Source organism: Melanotaenia boesemani, chromosome 4 (genome assembly GCF_017639745.1).
Source record: "Melanotaenia boesemani isolate fMelBoe1 chromosome 4, fMelBoe1.pri, whole genome shotgun sequence".
In the NCBI taxonomy this organism is placed as follows: Eukaryota; Metazoa; Chordata; class Actinopteri; order Atheriniformes; family Melanotaeniidae; genus Melanotaenia; species Melanotaenia boesemani.
This window is the reverse complement of record NC_055685.1, coordinates 38030877-38052913: the sequence shown is the minus strand read 5'-3', so window position 1 is coordinate 38052913 and position 22037 is coordinate 38030877. Positions and strand designations below refer to the sequence as shown.

General features: G+C 40.5%; 1 protein-coding gene and 1 long non-coding RNA gene across 5 annotated transcripts in view; one reads left to right on the top strand and one right to left on the bottom strand.

Moving 5' to 3' along the window:
- Positions 1–22037, top strand: part of LOC121638480 (VPS10 domain-containing receptor SorCS1) — a 201772-nt gene that overhangs the window by 63214 nt on the left and 116521 nt on the right. The gene's annotated exons all lie outside the window — the stretch shown is intronic.
- Positions 6333–6880, bottom strand: LOC121638520. Its single transcript, XR_006010035.1, has 3 exons — positions 6824–6880; positions 6454–6561; positions 6333–6379 (listed from the first exon to the last, which is right to left on the bottom strand). It is a non-coding gene; the product is annotated as an uncharacterized LOC121638520 (long non-coding RNA).

The following is a 22037-nucleotide window of genomic DNA, read 5'->3' as shown; positions in this document are numbered from 1 at the left end:
CCTTGGCACAACGCTCTCAGTTTCACCCGCTGGCACAGGTGACTGAAAATCACCCAAATATTTAAAGCCAAAATATGTGAAAAGTTTTTCTGATGAAACAATAAACAAATCTTAAAACCTTAAAATTTCTTCACATATGGGTTCCGATTCGTGTGTGTGAGGGAGTCTGTGCGTCCTGTGTGAAATGGTTTTAGAAAAGGAGCTCCTTTAATGCTTTGGTGAAAACCAAAGCAGAGTGAACTTAGATAGACGCGATATCAAATTGGCAGGCAGGAGTGTGATAATCAGGGAATTGGAGAAGAAAAATTGCATCAGAATGGAAACATAAGCCTGGCCACAAGTGAGGATTTGCTGATCCCTGACCTTCTGTTTCAGAGCTGAGGATTTTAGGTAATGAGATCTGTGTAGTGAAACAACTCCACCATCAGACTGCAGCTCTTCAGCACCCAGGAAGGGGAGCGTCTGCTGCTGCACCGAGCACGGCCGATGGATTTAATACACATTTAGAAATGTGCCTTGGCAGCTGCAAAAGACTCCAAGGGTTGAGAGCCGGGGATGGGAAAAACAGAATGACATTTTGTTGCAATAAACAGACCTTTCGTGAAGGTATAACAGTGCTGAATGCATTATCCACTAGCTCTCAGCTGCATGGAGCAACTGCCTGCGCAGAATGTAATTTGTGAATTTAAATAAAGCTGCAGCTGCACATACTGCTGAAGATCTCTTTAAAGCCTCTCAGTATGTTGTCACCCTCACACCTGTATGGTTCAAATTGTTATGCAGCACATCTGCCACAATGAGCAGCTTTTGTTGGCTGTAATAAATAATATAACTGAAGATTTCCTCTGAAATTTTAGCTCCATGCTCCTCTGCCTTCATACAGCCTCTTTTTCTGAGGTTAAGAGCAGTTTAACAATAGAAAGAGTGTAAAACTCCAGCTGAACATCAGCCTGCTTTCCCTCTAATTGTTCATGAGTTATTTTGGTTGGAAATGATCTGAATTAAAAGTGTTTGGCAGCCAATTGACATTAAAAATCCTCTTTAATTCTGCCTTTATCACTGGGATGATAAAAACATGTTAAACAGCCTGAGAGTTGATCATTTTCTTCCATCCAGAGAAACTTCAAGTGACATAATTAATTTCAGTTTAGGTATTATGAATAGTTAACGTAATTGGACTAATCTGGTTCATTATATTCATTTGAAAAATGTTGACAGGTCAATGAATGATGTCCATGTACGGTAGGAAATTCTCTTGGAAGCATTTCCTCAAGTTTCTGAATTTAAAGGTGAAGCATGAAACAAAGCAACATAAAATTTTAATGTCATTAAAATTGCGTTTTTATTGGTAGTGAAATAAATGTTTTTATCCTCACAGAATAAATCTTTATATCTACTTTCTTGGGTGAATATACATAAAAGCTGCAATATTTATGCCAGTATTTTTACTACAGTGTTTTTAAAAGGACAAATAACGTTGAAGTAGTTACCTGTAAAGCAGCTATCGCTGCACCTGAGGCCACTGGATCCACTCACAGATAAAATCACATTTATGTCTGGAAAAACTTGACCACTGACGGCCACCGTACGTTCACAACTGTGTTATACCCATGTTTACCACTAGATGTCAGTATTTCTTACAGCCTGTACAATTACAGGCGTGGCTCAGCAAGGTGGAGCGGTCGTCTTGTAACCCGAGGGTTGCCGGTTCGATCCTCGGCCAAGTCGAGTTCATGTCGAGGTGTCCTTGGGCAAGACGCCGAACCCCTAATTGCTCCTGGTGGGTCGTGGTCGAGCGCCTTGCATGGCAGCTTCCGCCATCAGTGTGTGAATGTGTGTGTGAATGGGTGAATGTGCTGTATACTGTAAAGCGCTTTGGGTATCATCCCAGGTACAGAAAAGCGCTATATAAATACGGACTATTTACCATTTACCATTAAACAAAAGAGAAAAAAACATAATCTGTATGTGTAGGTTAACAGTAGTTTGTATATTTACCTGTTATGATGACTGCGATGCATCAAGACTCGTTAGAGTCATACCACTGCCGTCCTGTCACAGTCTCATCTCAGACCAAGTCAGCAGATTGGCCACAAGCCGTTTTTTACAGTTTTGGGCTCTGAACCCAAACATCTGAGTGCGTCTGATTACTGACCACTGCTGTTACATTTATAGCCATCTACCTTCTTTAGATGGATGAGTGTTTTTAAAGTAGCATATTTTAGAGGTGTGTGTAAGAGTTAAAAATGCATTCTGTCGCATGCATGTTGCAATGCATGTTCGCCACCATCTGTATGTAACTTCCATCACCATTAACTCCATTGTTTCCACAGCGATGGCAGACAGAACCAACGCTGTGCTGGTGCTTATGTTGTTAACAGGACTTTGTACTTGTTTGCATATAAAAATACACCGAGCCACTGAGGGAGGGAAAAACGAAGGCATGAAAACATGTTGAGGACACGGATACATAAAAAACTGAGACGTTGCTGCTGGAAGCAGTAATGATTCTTTAATCAGCTCTCTGGCAAACATGGCGTCATGGGCAGAGCTAGATCCCCACATTTTGATTTGTTTCTGATAGCATTTCAGTTATTTCTGGCTTTTTGTTTACAGAGGCATATGAAAAGGAAAAACTCACATGTTCATGTGGACATGTGTTCAGTCTTTTCACCAACATTTACTGGCACTGTGTTTGTTAGTAGGTGGACATTTTTCTCCCCCCAGATAAACCATGTGTACACATGGTCGTATATAAGAAAGAAATGATTTGGTGGGGTCAGAAGATCTTGCTTTTATCGCTTTTGTATTAAATAATTATTTTTTTTTTTATTTTGATTAAATCTTCTGCAGGGTCTTTTGCTCAGAAGTTGATTACTTCGCCATTTTAAGATTTATCTGTGATTCAGGGACGAGCGCCACAGATGAACATTCAGTAAAATTGCTTTGCTGTTGCCTTTACTTTTTGTTTACGGTAGTCGTGTTGCAGAATGTTTGTATGCAAGAGATTCATTAGACAAGCATTTTCAGAGTTTTAGTCAAAGTTTCTGCATCCAACGCCATGATTCTATAAACCACGCAGCAGATGTGTGTTTAGTTATGAAAAAGTCCTGATAAGACAGCTGGAAGTGAAGCTGAGGAAAGTTACAGGATGCACAAACAAATGTTTTCAGAGTTCTTTTTGATTACTTTCTCCTTTAGGTTTCACCCATTACTTGGTTAGCTTGGTTAAAATTTAGGCAACACTTTCCTGGTTGGGTTTGGGAATAAAACAACTTTCTCAGGTGACACGGATGTTAAAAAGACAATGAAAGTGATTCAATTTAATTTTCATTCAATTCACCACTGATATTAACACAACCAATGCAGGAGTAGAAGTGTGTAAACCAGGGGTGCCAAAGTCCGGTCCTCGGGATCTACCACGCTGCAACTTTTAGATGCAGCCCTTCTCCAACACACCGGAATCAAATGTCATCTGCATGTCTGTCAGCTCTGCAGAGGCCTGGGGGCTGCATCTAAAAGTTGCAGGATGGTAGATCTCAAGGGCCAGACTTGGGCTCCCCTGGTGTAAACAGAGGTCTGCATGCTACATGAGAGGAAGAAGATTAACTGAAAATCCCCTAAAGTTTAACACTGACCTTACCTGAGGGCTGTGCAGTTCCTTTATACACGTCCAGCGGTTGTGAGTCCAGATTCACATTCATCTAAAGACAAAGTCACAGCTGAATGAGTCGCAGTTCACCAGCTTGTTGCTAACTTTGCTGATAATGCTAGCATCCAGCTTTTCTGCTGAAACAACTGAAACGTAGAAGAAAAAAAATGTGGCTTATGAGCAAAAGTTGAAAACCAACACAATCAGCTTAGAGGCATTTCCCCACGGAGCAAATGCATGATGGTGCAGCTTTTTAACCAAGGAACTTCAGCTCAAGCAAAATGCAGCGATCACGTCCTCTAAGGGAGGAAAGGCTGACACACTGAAAGGAGCAAAGATTTAACTAAAGGACAAGAAATTGCAGACATAACCCAAAGCCACAGTTGACACAGCAAGCTTTACGAGACACATGGATATCCGGAGGCCACGTCATATGCAGCCATCACAAAGACGAGGGCTGGAGGTGCTTAAAACAATCATTCTGTGCCACATTGATGGGCTGTGCTAAGCCTGCTCCAGTTATCTCTCGCCTCCAGCTCACCACAGACTTCTGCTCACTTCCAAACATCGTGTTACAAATGTTGAAACAGGATCCAAACGCAAGAGGCTGGTTAGAGAGACCACTTACAGGAAGCTGGTAAGATGCAAAAATCTGGAGACTGAGAGGCTGAGCTAAAGGCTGAAGTACATGTGGATGTTAAAAAAAAAGTCAGGAAGATCATAATGTCCAACTATTTAGTGCGATATATAGAAACTGTATCAATATCAGACTGTCAAATCAAATGAATTAATACAATTAATAAGAACATTTTAGTCAATATTTATTTTACATGTAACTGAACCTCTATGTATGACTGATGACATGTTTAATATCCTCTCATTCACTAAATGAAAGCAGGGCGGCATTTCAGAGAAATGCATGCTCACATTCAGAAACTACAGCAATTAAAGAACTGTTTTAAATATTTTGGTTCCAGTGTATTTTCAGGGTTGGTGCTAGGTTTGCTTTTCCAGAGAACAACGGCAGACTTACGTCATTACATCACATTAAATGTCTCCAGCACGCCTTGGAGGTGCAGAGAGACAGAAACGCTTTATCTTCCCAGAAATATCAGTAGATCAGTGTTCACTAGTTTTCAGGGAAAAAAAGACGTATTATCATCACCAACCATGTTTTTAAACACTTTTTTTAACTAGAGTTGGTGTTGGCATGCTTCGTAGCATCCGCCGATGCCAGCTGGTATCTATGTACGAACAGGATGAATACACACTGTTAAGGGCGGAGTCTACAACCATCAGCTGACTTTATTAAAACACTTGATTGTGTAAATAAACAGCAGCAAACATCATTTAAACCTTCAGCTGTAAACATGATTTAGCTCTGAGTGGCACATCAGGCGGCTTTTACAGACTCAGCTGGAGACATAAAACATTAAACTGCTGGAATATTTAGAAGAACACTGAGCTCAAGCTCTTCCATGGTGAAAATCAGGTTTTTATTGTCCTCTCGAGCTGTGGATTTTTAAACATGTGATCTTAAACATTTAGCTGTTCTGGGTGGTCTCCTTGACACCAGCGCCTGCTCCTGACATGAACAGTCCTTTAATCTGGTCTCGGTGTAGGCTCTGAAGCAGCACTAAAACCAGTTTGGAGAAAAAAAAATAAAATAAAAAACCTCCAACACTTCTGATCAACAGGATATACAGAAAATACTTTTAAGATACTGTGTTGTATTTCTTTCCTCTGTCAGCTGCAGTAATGAGGTAGTTTTAATGTTTCCATTCATGTGTTTATGTCATCTGAGAGGTAACAGATCTGTTCAGTTTTTCCACAGCGGAGAACTGATAGGACTGTTAGTTTAAGAGTTATGCAGTATGGATCCCGACCCATGAATAATAATTTAATTGTCATCGTAATTAAAACGAGAGACTTTTAAGATTTTATGGTTTTTATGTTTTAGTGCAGATGTTGGTCTCCAGCTGCAGACGCTGCCACCGTCGTCTCCTCTCTGACTGCCCTTCAGTTCATCTCCAACAAGCTTCAAATGACAGAAGAGTTACAGATGAAAGATGTGGACTTCTCACTTTGATCACATCCTTATTTTTATTTATATGAAAATGAATCTGCTGTCAAATTAGCTATTTAAATTTCTTTCCCTGTAAAAAAAAAAAAAAAAAAAAAAAAAAAAAAAAAAAAAAAAAAAAAAAAAAGGATGCCAGGTTTTAAGATAGCTTAAGATTTGAAATCTGTGGTTTTCCTACATAAGCAGGTTGAACCCTACATCTTCTGGATCATTCTGTGTCCTTAATTTTAACACGTACGACTGAATATTATAGACCCTGTCTGGTGACATTGGTAGAAAATATGTTTCATGTGATAACTATGGATTACTTAATTGTATGAATGATATAATTAAGTTGTGGTCACCTATTACTAAAACACGGGCACACCATAATTTACGCCACGGATCACTTAAATATGGGATTGCCATAGTAACGTGTGGCCACAGCTTAATTATGTCATAGAAAATACACTAAGTTGTGGACATGGATTTCTAAGTAGAGAGCATATGGTTATTACACCAGCACCATGGATTATTAAATGTAACGTTTTCAGCAAACTGGACCACAGAAAATATCAGGACAGAGGGTTGGTAAGAAAACAGATTTACTGTATGGTAGTGAATTGTGTCCAGGTAAACCGGGTCTGGTCACGTCGCCCACTAGCCTGCGAGAACAAGAGAACCAAGGTGAGAATAAGTGTGGCAAAATGGGGAAATGTGGATTCTGGAGCTTACGTACCGGCAGAAGGAATAGAGGGAGCAGGGAGATCTCCGCACCGAGAGGGCGGAAAGAGGTCCACTGAGGCTGTGGGGAACTGGAGAGCCAAGACAAGGTTAGGTGATAAAGCTGAGGGGAAAACAGATATAAATTCAGGTCTTTGGTACGTAAGAGAGGTCCACTGAATCTTCTGGGGGAAAGAGAAATGAGGAGTTGAAGTTGTGTTAATTATATTTCCTGATTCCAGATCCAATATCCAGATCCACATCCAAAATCCTTTTTATCCAAATCCAAAATCCAAATCCAAAATCCAAATCCAAAATCCAAATCCAATAAGACAGTCCAAGGGTCAAAACACCGGCAGAATCCAAACAACAGACAGCAGAGTTACCAGACAGGGGGGAGGCAGAATCAGGTATTCCTGGTCAGAAAACGGGTCAGAGGTCAGAACAGGGGCAGGCAGGCAGGTAATAATGGCTGGAAACGTGCAGGGTAAACCGAGACGATCTGGCAGAGAACTGTTGTCAAGCACTGGTATATAAAGCGCACCGCGCAGGTGGAGCACATCAGTAATCAGAGGCACTCTGAAGGAAGGATGCCTTCAGGGACGGCTGGGAGATCCAGACCACAGGCAAAAACCTTGACAATTAAACACATGATATTTACATCATGGCTATGCCTTACCAAATCGTTGGAACAAGATGAGTCATGCTGTCATATTACTATCCACAACTTGCCCAGTGTGTGCACACTGATTTTGGGTTAAACTGTGCATCTTAAACACCAAAATCAAGTATCTCTTCCAAATTATGACACTGTTCAATCTTAACAGATCTCAGGATGTCATTGATCCGTTCATTCCATTGGTAGTTTTTAAGTTTGACAAATGTCCCCCCAGGGCTACCATAGAACAGGCAGGCTGTTGCAGAGCCCTGCATTAGGACCCAACATAAATCTTGTAGGATTGACCAGTTTTAAGGATGCAGGAGCAGGCTGCTTTAAATAAATAGCAGGTCCTCAGTTTATGAGTGGATGTCTGTGATGTTATGGGTTTAGTAAGTTACATAGTTATAAGTAATTTACAGTAGTTATATTAAGTTTTACACACACACATATATATATATATATATATATATATGTGTGTGTGTAAAACTTAATATAATAATATCCCAGCTCAGGTTTGCAAAGCCAGATAAGATTCCTGGAAAGTTTTGTTTTCTCTGAGTTTTCACACACGTGATCTGCTATAATTCAGAGCTGCCACCATGTTCCACCCTCTCATCTTGTCTGCAGTTTTCATGCTAATTTGGTAACATAGCAGCTGCGGTAGTAGATTGGACAAACACTGAGGATTTCTGGTGGATGGAAGAAGACGGAGCAAATCCACAACAAAAACCTCCAACTGTGACACGAGAGCGTAAATCCACAAAGCTGTTCTGCCCCTGAATCCCAAACTAAAGAGAGAAACCGCAGCAACAAGCCTGAGAGGTGACACCTTAAATGAAATTAGGTGGAGGGAGCGAGTTTCAGAGCAGAATGTAGACATGTTAAGATGAGCGATTTGAAAACAGGAAAGAGAAACTGCAGACCCTCATTTCCACCTACACCAGTTTCTCTCAGAGCTCCTACTCGTCATCCACTAACAACCTTCAAAGCACAAAGGAACAACATTAAAGTAAAAAAAAGGCACTAACTTTTACAGTTCTCGTATACGAACTCCTCCCTACCGTTTTCCTGGTTGCACCATCTGCAGTCCATCCATTTCTGTACCACTGCGGGGGTGTTGGTGTGAGCCACAGGCACAAATCCAACAGCTCCCACTTTTTTCTTTTAGAAAAATATTAGCTACATCTTCATTAACTTGTATTTAATGTGTCAGGTCATAGATGAAAATTATAAACCAGAGCTGCAATTTACCAGAGAATAACTGCCTGGATGGCATCCATTGGTTGAATTTGTTTGCTCCTCTGTTCCTTTAACAAACCTCCCGGCTGTTAGTTGATTAGAAAAAGTGGAAAATGGTGGACATGACCCCCTGAAAAAGGAAAGGAACTGTCAGAGTGTTGGTAATTAAAGTTTCACTTTATCTTTTGAAAATGAATGAACAGCTTTTCAAATAACACAAATACCAACAACAGCCTCACTATTTTGTGTCTCCAGATAAATGAGTCTTTTATGGCGACCTGTTCCATGAGGGTCATGTTGATGCCGTCAAAGAGCCTTTGAATGCATTTATGAGGCTTTCTGGATGTTTCTGATTTATAAGGACAACTTTCAAGGTTTACGGTTACAAAACTTAATTTTATCGTGTCATGACATAATGAGACCGATCTGTTACTAATAAAATGTTAAAGCCATCTAAATCTACACCTAACTGCGTCAGCTCATTTTAACCCAGAACATGGATCTCCAAATCATGAGCAAACCATTTCGAGCAAGAGCAAAGATGTAACGGTGATGAGACTCTGGAAAATGGGTGAACCTGATAAATCAGGGTCAGTAATGTTGAGCTTTGGAAACTAACGCCTACAGGTGACCCTTCTGAAAACCTTCTCAGCTTGATGGGCAAAATAAATGCTGTTATGTTTATCATTATGTACAAGATATTGTCTTGTGCTGCTGGGAAGAATATTCATTCAAACAAAACAACAAAACCACTTTATGATATGAATTTGTCTTATATTGCAAATGCCTGACAGTTGGACTCATGGAAATGGCATATCCTTGGTAAATGCACACGCAAAGCTCAGTAAACTGCAAATGACGCATTAATTCAGCACCACTGACATGCATCTGAATGTGAAGCCACGAGCTCAGGGGTCTGCAACCTTTCCAATCCAGAGACATTTTTCCCTCAGCCCTGCAAAATAAAACTCATTTAGAGGCGCAAATGTTACGAGACCTTTTGAAAGAAAGACAACTTATAATTTTTTTATAAATATCCACTATAAGAAATTTGTTGTTGTTTTTAAAGAACAACATTTTCATTTCTATTTTTAGGTTTTAACATTAGGAAAAAGAGGACAGACAGGCCTTCTTCTATGGGACGTAGGTATTTGTGAAAAATTATGTAAAAAAAAAAAAAAAAAAGCCTAAAGTTTCCATCTAGTGACAATAAAAATAGATAAAAACAAAATATTACCCATATTTTTAGTGTCATTATATTGGAAATTTAATGCGATTATACCATAAAAAAAACTTTGCTAAAATCCTGCATTTGTTATTATATCTATGTTTAAAAGCAGTTTGTTCTTTTTTAGCCATGTATTAAGAGCCATTGTAGAAGGTCCAGAGGGCCACTTGTGGCTCCAGGGCCGCAGGTTGCAGACCCCTGTCCCAGCAGTTCGTTTGGTGTATTATATTAGATTAATTGCACATTGCTCAAGTGCATCTCTTGTATGAGCTCGAAGAGAAATGCACTTAAAAACAAGATGAAGTGTATGACACTGTACTTATAATACAGTTTTTCTATTAATCTTTTTGCAAGTATGTTGTTTGAAGACATATGGACTTATTAGCACAATTGAGATTATTATTGCTAAATTAAATATCAAATATCATTTTAACCTATCAAAAGAGCATACGTCTTCATACACTCTATTCCTTCTGTGTAGTCTAAACTGACAGACAATGCTATGGCATGCTATTCTGACAAGGTATATGCCAAACATACAAAAGACCAGCTTAAACATCTACAGAATCCTGAAACTGTTCCAGGGGGGACATTTTTCACTGCTGCACCATTAAACATGCATGCATGTGTTATTGGAAACATTGAGCGGTGAAAAAAGACGAAAAAAAGTTCAGAAATGGAAGCTGCAGCAGATATTGAAGATGAAAATGCAGAAAAAATAGGCCATATCTGTTGTCTGGAGATACTTTGGGTTTAAAAAGGTCCGGCATGGACAAACACTGTTTACTGAAAATGATGTCCAGACAGAATTGCCACCAGAGGCAGCAACACCAGCAGGTTGCTGCACCACCTTAGCTGCAAACATGCTTTGGAAACAGAGAGTGGCACGTTGTTTATTTTATACTGTATGTCTAATATTTCTGTGCACATCTCGACTAAATAAAGCAGCTTTTACTGAACCGTATTTGACATCCTGAAGAACAGGTTTTCTACTTTATGGGAAAGTTCAGTTTTAAGGCATGTGCTGTACCTGCTGACATTTCTGAGTGGGTCATTATGTTCTGCTGTGAAATGCTTTTTGCACACCTTCTCAGATTTTAACCTTCTTGACTAATGTACTGTTTCTTTGAAAGCTGGACGCAGCCCTGCCCATTGTCAGTACGAAGCTGCTAGAAAATACATTTCCTTTTATTGCATCTTTTAACAAGTTCTCATTTGCAAAGCTGTCTCCCACATGAGATGCAATTACTTCCTCAAGCCTTGAGCCAAATTTTAATAATAAAAGGTAAATATGGAGCCAGTGAAACGGATCAGGCAAATTACAAGTAAGTGCTGATAGGACAAACATGATGAGAGCTGTAACTTTGATCCCAACTCCTTCTCCTTCAGGCGCTCAGACATCCTTTGCTAACAATGATGTCTCCTGGATACACAACAAAAATGACATTTTACTGAAAAACAATGAAGCTGAAGTATAATAATTCTGTTTTCTGTTCCATTCCATTTCTGTTTCTCCAGCCAGATTTGAAAATGTCATTTATTCAGTAGAAATGTGAAGGTTTAGCTGGAATTGTCAAATCAATCTCCTCGTAACTATCTGACAAATTATGCAATGACCTTTCACAGATTCACTTTGTGGTTTGATCGTTGTCCTGATCGTTTTTATTTTATCAGGCCTGTATAGGAACTGACAGCTCTGCTCCTACAAATCCGATGCATGCATGAGACAAATACTCTTAGGCGTTTCACAGACCTTTAGCTTTTAAAAGATCCTGGCGTTGAGTGTTTTAATTCCTCCTTTGTATTTATAAGTTTTATTAAATGTTATTACCTTTCTGTAACAAGGTTAATTTCCCATGTATTACCATGGAATTTTACATTTGACCAGTGCAGGATTATTGATAAAATTATGGAGTTATGCACCCATTTCGTGCTCATTTCCCGGTCCTCAGTATGCCCCTTGCCTCCATCCTCTGCTTTTAGCTGACCACAGAGAATCGTCCAGGTTCAGAGCCTTTTCTTTGTGGTTACAGGAAACCCCAGTAAGCAATAAACCACATTTACAGATATGCTGGTTATAGCATACCAATAACTACAGTTTACTGCCCCCCCCCCCCCCCCACCCCCCCCCCCCCCCCCCCCCCCCCCCCCCCCCCCCAGTCAATCCCGGTAAGCCTATTATTAATTTCTGCATTACCCTGGAAAAGGTCCAGTTAGAAACCTCCAGTGGCATCCACTCACCGTTTCAAGCTCAAATGACACACAGTAAGTAATTGGATGATGTTAGAAATACCGTTAAAACATATCAAGTGGCAGATCAACAATAACTCACTCTTCCCACGTCCATACATTTCATTTTCTTAGAGCTGCTTCTGAGCAGGAGTTTGTGTCCAGCTCCTTGTTGACCAATGCCTACTGAAGACATAAATCCTTTCTGGACACAATATATGCAACAATAATGATGCCATCAATCTCTTAAAGTGACAACTTTCAGACGGTGGTGACTTTTCTGTTGGAGTCCGTCACTCCTTCAGACACGTCTGCGATGGCGATGGGGCTGCCTGCATGATGCTGGACAGCAAATAAACTAAGTCTCAGTTTCCTTGCGTCATCACTGTATCAGTTTAATATCAATGAGTCAAGCCTGCAGGGGAAATCATAGTTGTGGTGGATGCAAGCCGTTTAAAAAAATGAACATTTTTTACATGTTTAAGCTGACTGAACAGTCATTGCCATGACATGGTTTCATTACTCTATAGTAACAAAAACGTTGTGAAGAAAATAAATAAATAAATAAAATAATGAAAGGGGAGCTTTTTCTTCACCTGAGATCATCATCACCACTGTTAGCATTTTATTTAAAAAAGTTGCATCACCTCCAAACTTCAGAAGTTTAAAGGTCCCATATTATACACTTTATTCCCAATCTGAGACCATTCATTAATATCTAAATGAAATATTTCCGCCATGGTATGGACAAATCGACCCTCAGTTTGAGTGCAGCGGCTTCTCTTCACCTCCCTCTTTTTAGCAGCTTCAGAAATGTGCCGTTTATGGTGGGCGGAACCCTGGTGGAGCAGCTCAGCTGTTGGCTCCGCCCATCGCATCGCCCGTCATGAGGTGATTGACAGGTTAGGCCTTAGCGGTAACTAGACGCTGATTACAGCGTAGTGAAGGATAAACAAACGCCGGAACACCGGAAACCCATTCCTGAAGCCCCCATTACCGACCCAAACCGCGACGCACGGAGAACACAGCTAGCTACGCTCATCAATCTGATGCACAATGGCACCGGATACAAACAGGTAGAAAACAGTGACTTGGCTACATTTACAACAGTGCTAATATATTTTCAAGCTATCAGACTAATAAGGCCGAACGATAAATAAACTGCCAGCTCTTACCTCTCCAGCTGTGGTCACGGACAGTTGGTATTGAACCTGGCTTCAGCTTCAAACGGTTGGCGAAGCCTGCTTTCCATGCCCCCATGTTGTGGAAACAGTCCTCTTTGAAAATGCTGGCCACAGACATGCAAAACCTTTGGAAGTTTTCCGGGTACATTTCCTCCAAAAATAAAATTAATCCACTCAGTCCTCGTGGGTTCAGTGGATGGAAGTAAAAAAACGTTTTCGTGTTCATTTATGCAGCCACAAACAGAACAGTGCTTCTGTCGCTTAGCCATGTCCGCTAACGAGGGTTGCCGAAGAGGGAAAAACACTGGGCGCTAGGTGATTTTTAGAGGGCGGGCTTTGAGAGCCGGTAGACGGGTCCATCGCTCTGTGGGGAGTGGTTATTGTCCCTTATGACGTCATAACGTACACGCTTTCAAACAAGCTCATTTCAGCGCTTACTTCCCTAGAGGTGGAGCAGGGGGGAGAGAGAGCGCCTGAAAGAGTTTCACACTTACGGGTCTCCTACACATGCGGGGGGACCAGTATGACTGTTCCAAAACCATTAAAAAGTGAATTTTGCATAATATGGGACTTTAAGTTAAGTTTCTCCAAACAAATCCTTTAAGTCACTTTCTTTAACAGTGTTCTGTACCAGCAGATGACTCAGTGTTTTGGGGCAGATGTGATTTTCAAATATTTATTTAAAAAAGCCACAAAGTCTGAATAAGGAGGAAGGTCAAGGTGGAACTTAATCATCAAATTTAAAAAAATTAAATTTAAAATATTATTTCTCGCAAGGATTTTGCTGTGGCTATTTTGTAATCATTGTGACCTCAAATGTCACCCCTGAATCTGTAAACATTGCATGAAAAAAACACTGTTGAGTGACAAATGCAAAATGTTCCATCCATCCACTCAATCCATTTGTCCATACATCCATCCATCATCCATCCATCCATCCATCCATCCATCCATCCATCCATCCATCCACTCATCCATTCATCCATCCATCCATCCATCCATCCATCCATCCATCCATCCATCCATCCATCCATCCATCCATCCATCCATCCATCCACTCATCCATTCGTCCATCCATCCATCCATCAATGCCCCCTTCCTCCACCACTTATCCCAGATCTGGTCATGGAGGCAGCAGCTCAAGCAAGGCAAGTTTATTTGTATAGCACATATCATGTACTATATATGGTCTTGCAAGATAATTCAAAGTGCTTCACATAAAACATTAAAAGCATTACAGCGGGGTGCAGGAAGCAATGACTAGTGCATTAAAAATAAAACTTTAAAATAAGTAAAATGAATTACAAACAAAGAAAAAGCTAAAATAAAATATTTAAAATGTAAGAAATAAAGTTCAAGTGTGGGGAATTTAACAGTTGTTTTGATAAAAGGCAGCACGGAGAAAAGTTTTGAACCCTGATGTAAAACTTCTGAGTCAGTTTTCTGGACGTATGTTCCACATGTGAGGAGCATGAAAGCTGAATGCTGTCTTTCCACATTTAGTTCTGACTCTGGGAACAGAAAGTAGACCTGACCCTAATGACCTGAGGGATCTGGTTAGTTCATAATGAACCAGAAGATCCTGAATGGATTCTGGTCCTAAAGCATTCAGTGCTTTGTAAACTAAGAGCAGGATTTTGAAGTCAGTTCTTTGAAAAACAGGAAGCCAGTGTAAAGATCTGAGGACTGCAGTTCTGGGATCTACTTTCTTGGATGATCTACTTTCTTGGTCTTAGTGAAGACTCGAACAGCAGCGCTCTGGACTAACTGCAGCTCTGTCTGACTTTTTAGGGAGACCTGTGAGGACAGTCTACTAAAGACGAATGAATGGACCAGCTTTTTTAAATCCTGCTTAGTCATCAGTCCTTTCATCCTCGATATGTTCTTTAACGTGATAACAGGCCGACTTCATAGCTGTCTTAATATAACTTCTAAAATTCAGGTCTGAGTCCAGGACTACTTCCAGATTTCTAGCTTGGTTGTTAGTTTTGAACTTCGCTGTTTGAAGCTGAGAACTGACTTTTAATCTTTCTTCCTTTGGCTCCAAAAACTGTTATTTCAGTTTTGTCTTTACTTAACTGAAGGAAGTTCTGGTAAATCCGATCTTTAATCTGATCCATGCAGTTGATCAGAGTCTGGATCGGACTGTAGTCTCCTGGTGAGCTGGTTATGTAGATGTGGGTGTCATCAGCATAACTGTGGTAACATGTTTAGTTGTTTTTCTTAATGTGAGTGAGTGGCAGCATGTAGATGTTGAACAGCAGTGGTCCCAGGACGGAGCCTTGGGGAACTCAACAGGTTTTTTAGGTTCACTCAGATTCATAGTTACTTATAGACACAAAGTAGTCCCTGTCTTTTAAATAGGACTCAAACAAATTAATTGCAGTGCCAGAAAGTCCTACCCAGTTTTTCAGCCAGTGTAGTGAGATGTTGTGGTCGATCGTGTCAAATGCAGCACGAAGATCCAGCAGTACCAGGACTGAAATGGTCCCGCTATCTGTGCTCAGGCGAATGTCATTAAAGACCTTAACTAGAGCATCTCAGTGCTGTAGTGTGGCCGAAAACCTGACTGGTAGCCATCAAAACAGTTATTTCGTGTCAGGAAGTTGTGTAACTGGTGAGAAACAGCTTTTTCTAGAATCTAAGAAAGGGGAGGTTTGATATCAGCCTGTAGCTGCTCATGAGTGACGAGTCTAGGTTTTTCTTTTTCAGTAGAGGCTTGATGACGGCTGTTTTTAGGGTCTGTGGGAAGATGCCTGAAAGCAGAGACGTGTTTACAACCTGTAAAATATCTAAGGCCATGCATCCTGAAACATTCTTAAAAAATCCAGTTGGTAGGGTGTCAAGACAGCAAGTGGGGGTTTTCAGATGGCTAATTATCTCTCCAGGTTTTTAAGACTGATTGGAGAAAAATGTCCTGCCCCTGGCATGGAAGCACTGACTGACTGCCTGGTTTTCTGAATTTTGTCAGTAAAGAAAGAAGCAAACTCCTTCCAGGCCCAGTTGGATAGATGTTCTGGGGTTACTGACACAGGAGGATTGGTTAGCCTGTCAACAGTAACAAACAAGGCTCGAGCTTTATTGCTGATCTTAGCAGCCAGAAAGAAAGATGGTCTGCATTTCTCAGCTCCAGATTATAAATCTTGAGTCTCTTTATGGATCTCATAGTGAACCTGCAGCTTTGTTTTCCGCCACCTGCGTTCAGCTTTTCCACATTCTGGCGTTTTCAGCTCTTACCAGCGTGGCATTTTCCATGGAGCTCTCTTTTTAGCATTGATCACTTTCACCTTTTTGGTGAAAGTCTAGCGATCACACCCAAAATGGCGAACTGTGTCCCAATTGAACACAGCTGCCATGAATGAGGATAATTCAGAGTATTTGAAGGTGAAGCGACATCCTGATTGGGCAGCCACTGGAGAGCCGGAGCAGCGAGCGTACAATCCTGAAGAAGGTAGGCAAAATCCATGGAGCAGTCCCCCAGCCAATCATTAGGAAGCACTGGCACAGTCCACTTTACATACATAGCTTCAGGCTGGCATGCTTAGGGTCGTAACAGAAGTAATGACATCAGTAATGTTGTAATTTTACCATTAAAATGATCCAACAGCTCATCAACTGAAAGCCAGGGAAGGGGGGTGATGGACAGAAAGCTGGTAGAAACATGTCAAACTGATTTGATTTGACAGCTTCTATGTCTACTTGTTTTGTATTAGTGCGACCAGTAAGATGTTTTTTTTTTATATATATATATCAACTGCTGCACGAAAACAATGTGAATTGTAAACATTGTAATTTCTGAATGTATTGTTCAAGTATTTTTCACTAATACAGTGAAAATGAGAGAAAATGTGAATATTTGCTTTGCAAGGTGATTTCAGTGTGCGCCCCAAAATTTTCTGCTTGTGCTCCTAAAAATTTAAGTTAGGGGTCGATGTGCTCCTCGTCAAAACACTCTGCCTGGAACCCTAAATGAGGCAAAGTTTTTCTAAGATATCTGCTGCATTGGAGGGAGTCATTAAACACCTTGCCTCCAGTGTTGGCATCGCTGGTGTATGAATGTTCGGTGATGGTCGGAGAGGCCGTAGGCGCAGACTGGCAGCCACATTTCCGTCAGCTTGCCCCAGGGCAGCTGTGGCTACACACATAGCTTACCATCACCAGGTATGAGTGAGGAGTGGATGAATAATGGATTCACAATGTAAAGCGCTTTGGGTGCCTTGGAAAGCGCTATATAAATCTAATCCATTCCCTCCACCTTTCTGATGTGATCGAGCTTCACTCACAGAGCTGAAGGTGGGGTCGCTTCTATAAGACCAACCCAATCAATCTACTCTGAGCTCCTCCCGGCCAACAGAGCTCCTTACCTCGTCTCTAAGGGAGAGTCCAGACACCCTGCAAATGAAACTCATTCCTGCCGCTTCTATTCATGATGTCATTCTTTTGGTCAGTATCTACAGCTGGTGACCAGCAGGATTGAGTGGTGAACTGAGAGTGTTGCTTTTCATCTCTGCTCCTTCTTCACCCCGGTAGATAGATATGAGTCTGCGTCGCTGAATGCTACACCGATCTGCATTGTGGATTTCCCTCACTATTCTTCCCTCACTCGTAAACACCCTGAGATACTTGAACTCTGCCGTTACTTCTCTGGCTGAGGACCATGGCTTGAAATATTAAGGTTCTGATTCTCCCCCCAGCTGCTGAATTCTGCATTTCCATACAACTTCTAGAGGTATATCTTTGGATTGTAGTGTACAGAAACTTCATTATGAGTATATTTATCCATTTTAACAAACTTTAGATTAGCTTAGCATGACAAAGTGTGCATTGCTTGGAATGCATTTAATTCAACTTAAAAATATCAGTTGTAATATCTGCACTATTTAATAAATGTCAACATTAAATATAGGGGCAGCTAACTGGTCACCCATCACCACAGCAGGATTACTGGCTAAATGTAGAGCAGTTTGATGTGTGTTGATTGCTGATGGCAAACAGGCTTCTCCATGCATGGAAAACCGAAGGGCTCTTGACTGAGCAGCCCTGAGGGCCGAGTTGGGAATGCGAATGTGTGATTATTGGAAAGCGGTGCACGTTTGTGAGGGGCTAAAGTTTCTCATTAACATGAATTCCCACTGATGCTCTGATGGAAACTTGTCAAAATTCTGGTTTGCCCATTCATGTGTGTGACTTTCTTCTTTCAAAAGAGTTTTGCTATTTTTCCACAACCTGCGGAAATGCTTGTGAATTTAATTACATACAAAATGTTTTTTAAAGTCAACATTCAGGCTTATCTGCGGTAGATGCAAAGTGGTGAACGTCATGCTGGATTAAAGAGAAACAAAGACCTTTCCTTCTTCACATTTTTGCTTTTTTCACGTCTGACAGACCAGCATGTCCAGTTGCCAAGGTGACAAGTCAAGCCTCAGCTTTACATCTTTGTCAAGTCATCAGCATGCTTTTGTCATGTCTTTGTTACGTCCACGTCATGCAGGATCAGCAATGTGTCATTTTTCTTTTTTCCTTCTACTCCTCCATCATGTTTTCATGTTTTCATGCATCAGTATTGATATGATCGTACTGTCCTTGTCTCGTCTCCATCATGTTTTTGAAATGTTATGTCATCGTCATGGCTTGTGTTAACCTGATAACTCATAAGAAAAGGTGTATTAATATCCAGTAATATTAGCACATCAGCTGAGGTTGACTGTGAAGCCCTCTGGTCATCTGTGTCATGCTGACAAGCCACAGATCAATCAATCATGTTTACTCGTGTCCACTACATTAACCTGCAGGTAACAAACTTGTTCAGATCAGTGGCTCTGACTGCAGCACCTACAAATGGATCCTGCAGTTAAAGTTACACAGTGAATAAAACACAGTTCTTTATGTTTGCCTGTTTTCTGTTTCTCATTCAGTCCTGCCAAATCTCGCTCATTTGTCCTTGGATTAATTCCGATAAAAGGGGAGCCAGCATGCCTTCTGCCTCAGCTTGTACATGCACGCTGCAGCCAAAGCTGCGTCTGGCTCGACAGCCTGGCCTTGAATGACTTCCTGTGTGGGCTGGGTTGAAGTTTTGGTCAGGACCGGTATCATGAGGAGACGGATCAAATGACAACAGTGGCTCCATACCTGTGAAGTCCTACAGTTTGGTTTTCACATTTGAGACACCTCTGCTGCAGCACATTCATCTGATCACATGATGCTTATTTTTTGATGCAAGTTGTCTTTAGGAATACATGTTGCGCTGCATGATTCCGAGCTTTTCCTAACTGTGTGGGCAGTGACACTGGAAAAACGGCAGTGTTCAGGCTCCCAAGGGAGGAGGCCTGATTTGCAGTCTTTTAGTTACATGTCAACTTCCTACCTGATGATCCTTCTTTTCTTTTAACAATATTGAAGCATCTGTTTCTTAATTAATTTAATATATCAAGCAGCCTTGTGAGTAAATTTACAGGACATATGGTTAATATAAAAAGAGGGTCTCAATGTTCCTTGTGCATTGTTGTCCATGTTCATGAAGCTGTGACAGAGCCAATGAAATGCAAATGATGCAACAAAGTAATCTTAAATCTAAGTGCAAACACAAGGAGAGACAAGAAAAAACACAAGAGCTTGTTAGCTACCTCCATGGGTTGCTCCTCGGGCATGTCCTTAAGGGACTTCTTTTAATCTACCATTACCTTGGGCAACAGCTACTTGGCCCTGAAGCATCCAAACTGGATGATACTAAACAGGATCAATGATCCACTAATCTTTCTGACAGTATTTTTTTTTTTCCTTAAAAAAAACCTCTAACTGCAATAACTTGTCTGGGTAGCATATTATTGTTAATCCTTGAGGAGACATTAAATAATTAGCCAAACCCAGGTACTTGTGTTCTTGCCAGTTTAAATAATTAATGTAAATCACAGCAAGATTCCTCGGGATTAATTACTCACAGTCCATCTACTGTACATGTGTCATGGGGTTGGGACAAAAGAACACCTGAATGCAGACTGGAAGAAAGAAGCAGCAAGATTTGTTACAAAGAACATTTGCTGAAAAGCAGGGAATCTAAAACTGTCCAAATAATAGCCAACATAATCCTAACAAGCAGTAGGCATGATAAAAAAAAATAAAATAAAAAACCTGAAGCAGAAAAAAATAAAGGCAAGGCAGTTTATTTGTATAGCACATTTCATGTACAGGACAATTTAAAGTGCTTTACAGAAAACAAAGGCATTACAGATAATTAGAAATAGTAAAAGGCATCAACACATAATCGCAATAAAATAAATTACATTAAAATGATTAAAAGGAAGATAAGTTAAAAAGTTAACGTGCAGATTTCATGCATAGATGCATGAGAAAAGAAATGTTTTGATCCTGGATTTAAAAATGTCTGGTGAAAGTTTAATCTCCACTGGCAGTTTGTTCCACTTGTTTGCAGCATAACAGGACTAGTTGACCAGAGTCTTTGGGTCTAAGAGCTCTGCTAGGTTTACAGGGTGTGCAGAATTATTAGGCAAGTTGTATTTTTGAGGATTAATTTTATTATAGAACAACAACTATGTTCACAATGAACACAAAAGACTCAAATATCAAAGCAGAATATTTTTGGAAGTTGGAGTGGGGCTTTTTTAGTTTTAGTATCTTAGGAGGATATTTCTGTGTGTGCAGGTGATTATTACTGTGCATAATTATTAGGCAACTTAACAAAAACCAAATATATACCCATTTCACTTATTTATTTTCACCAGGGAAACCAATATAACAACTCAAAATTTACAAATATACATTTATGGCATTCAAAAACAAAACAAAAACAAATCAGTGACCAATATAACCACCTTTTGTTGCGAGGACACTCAAAAGCCTGCCATCCGTAGATTCTGTCAGTGTCTTGATCTGTTCACGATCAACATTGCGTGCAGCAGCAACCACAGCCTCCCAGACACTGTTCAGAGAGGTGTACTGTTTTCCCTCCCTGTAGATCTCACATTTGATGAGGGACCACAGGTTCTCTATGGGGTTAAGATCAGGTGAACAAGGAGGCCATGTCATTATTTTTTCTTCTTTTAGACCTTTTCTGGCCAGCCACGCAGTGGAGTACTTGGATGCGTGTGAACTGGTGACAGGTGAGGGTGCCAAAACTGGGTATAAAATGGACATCAACCAAAAGTGTAGTCTTTTCAACAACGATGGGTCATGACTTTGTGTCAAACTCAGAGTCAAAGTTAAGAAAAAATATATTTCAATGACAGATTGTAAAGACTTTGAACTTTCAACATATACAGAGCAGATTATTGGGAAAAGATTCATAGAGTCCAGGGAAATATTAGTGTTTAAAGGCCAAGGACAGAAACTATTATTGGATGGCCATGACCTTTGTGCCCTCAGGTAACTGTGCAAGAGAAACCATCAGGACACCATGATCAGTCCAGCCACATGGACTCATGAAGACCTTTACAAAACATTTTTGCTCAACATAGTCCACTGGTGCATCCAGAAATGTTACCTAAAACTGTATTACGCAAGTGGGTAGACATACAGTATATGCACTCTGTAGAAACAGTGTTGAGTTCTGTGGACAATAGCTTGTCTCAGATGGACAGAAAGATGGTAGACACATGTCCTGTGAACAGATAAATCCACATGTCAGTGCCAAATATCAGAAAACTCATTCAGAGTGTCATCAGAGGAAGCTATGGTGGCATGGAGGGGCATCAGTGTCCGTGGCATGGAGAACTTCTTAAATGTGAATATTTCACTGATCCAGAGACAGATGTTAGAAATTTGTCTTTGGTTGAAAACATTTGGAGCAACATAAAGAGGAGACTCAAACATTAACCATGCCTGCCATTAAAGCTTCATTAAAGGAAGCTGATGGATGATAATAGAAACATTACTCTATCCAACTTTTACCAAGTCTGTTACTGGTAATAACTGGTAATAACTATGCAAGGTGATTGGTGCTAAATAACTTCCAACTGGAAGAAACTTTCTAAAGAAAAAACTAAGTCAAGCTGACCGATAATGAAGTCAACAACTTAAAAAGTAAGACACAAAACAGAATACCA